Below are 2,208 nucleotides of genomic sequence, written 5' to 3'. Positions count from 1 at the left end.
GCCTTGCCCATCAGACTGTCCCTATCAATCCTGGCCTTATTCCCTTTCCAACTGCCAAAAGCCTTCTGCTTGTGAATCCCTGGCCACAGGACACACACCCCTTCCACAAGTTGTCTGAGTGTTTTCAGACAGCCTCCAACTGCCATCCCCACTGGCTCTGTCTCCTCTGGTGTCCCCAGAAGTCCACCCATATATACATTTTCCACATGCCTGACCCTTCCAACACTAATGACAATATCATGTTCTGGCGAAGTGTCCCCATGTTCCTGAAAGCAAGACCTCAGGAGCCTGATTTAAAGTCCCCTTCTAGGGGGCCGGGGAGATGGCTCAGTAGGATAATAAATAAATAAATAAATAAATAAATAAATAAATAAAATAAAGTCCCCTCCTGGGAACTCCTGCCTGGTGATCCATCTCAGAATTGTCCGGCTCCTCGAGGGGCCTTGACCCAGAGGACAAGACTGGCCGTGCAGAGGAAAACACAGAAGACCAGGACGCAGTCGCTGTCATCCTGCTGACCTCAGCCCCTCGTGGCTACTGCTCTGCACTCCGGAGCATCTTCAAAGACACAGCGTTAGCGTTCTTCAAATATTTCCTGAGCTGAACCATGTGTGGTTGATCTTCCAATAAAGACTTAACCCAGCGGGTCTGGTGAGATGACTCAGTGGTCTAAAGTAAAGCACAGGGACCGTGGTTCAATCCCCCAGCACCACATGCCAGCCAGCCCCACCTCCTGGTGGGCTGAGCTGGCCACACACACACACACACACACACACACACACACACACACATAAATAAATAAAAAAATAAAAAAAAAAAAAAAAAGACTTAACCCAGCAATCTCTGCATGTGATTGGGCGAAGGAGGGCTCGCGGAGCGCCAAGTGCTGTGCGCCACGCCTCGGGCTGCCAACGCTTCGTGTACCAACATTATTCAAATACATGGCAAACATAAGGACTATATTCACTCCAAAGATGAAAACCCAGAGGTCGCTTGTGCTCAGAGTCGAGTAATTAGCCTCGTGGGCTTTCTGGACTCCGCGTGCCTTCGGAGTTGGTCACACAAGTGCGGAGGCCAAAGCCCTGAACCAGCTGCCTGCTCGCACCACGCACTCACGCTGATGCGGCTCTGCCACGCTGCTGTCGTGATGGAGCCTCTTCCTAGGACAGCGCTCACGCTTTCTGCCCCATGGCCTCAGCAATTCTTGTTTTTGTAAATAGTCACGCTGCGCCGCAGCCATGCCCACTTACTTACATATCATCTGTACTTTGGTTTTTTGTTTGTTTGTTTGTTTGTTTGTTTGTTTGTTTTTTCCGGAACCAGGGGCTGAACTTAGGCCCTTGCGCTTCCCGGGCAAGCACTTATTCCACTGAGTCATCTCCCCGACCCCTCATCGGTACTTTATGATATAAGTAGCATAAAACCAGGTGGCCCTTTGCAGAAAAATTTATCAGCTCCTGCCCTAGAGGGGCATTAGGCACAGAAGGGCATTAGGTTAGCAAACTCTTCACTACCAGATGGACAATCTCAAAACAACTGAACGTGTCTTGGTTACTTTTCTCATTGCTGAGACAAAATACCTGACACCCAAAGTTAGAGGAGGAAAGGTTTACTTAGCTCATGGTTTGTGGAGGTTTCAGTCCCTACTCAGCTGGCTCCGAGGAAGAGAGCAACCATTCATGGCAGTAGAAGACACCAAAACAAGAGAGAAAGAGACCAACCTTTTTCTGTCCCTTACATGGTATTCAGTCTCCTGGGATTAGGGCGGTGCCAATCCAATCAGTGGACTGATCCAGCAATCATCTACCTTTAATCCCAGCACCCTTAATCCCAGCATCAGGATAGGAATCAATCATACGCTCTATGGGGCTGGTGAGATGGCTCAGTGGTCTAAAGCACCTACTTGGAACAAGCTTAGCAAAGCACAAGGGACCGCGGTTCAATCCCCCAGCACCACATGCCAGCCAGCCCCGCCCCCTGGTGGGCTGAGCTGGCCACACACACACATAAATAAACAAATAATAAATAAATAAATAAAAGAATATATGGGGGCTGGAGAGATGGCTCAGTGGTCTAAAGCGCCTACTTAAAACAAGCTTAGCAAAGCACAGAGACCGCGGTTCAATCCCCCAACACCACATGCCAGCCAGCCCCGCCCCCTGGTGGGCTGAGCTGGCCACACACACACACACACATAAATAAATGTAA

This window comes from Octodon degus, unplaced genomic scaffold, assembly GCF_000260255.1.
Source record: "Octodon degus isolate 3935 unplaced genomic scaffold, OctDeg1.0 scaffold00046, whole genome shotgun sequence".
NCBI classification, from domain to species: Eukaryota; Metazoa; Chordata; class Mammalia; order Rodentia; family Octodontidae; genus Octodon; species Octodon degus.
The sequence above is the reverse complement of the archived record's forward strand: the minus strand, read 5'-3'. Positions refer to the sequence as shown.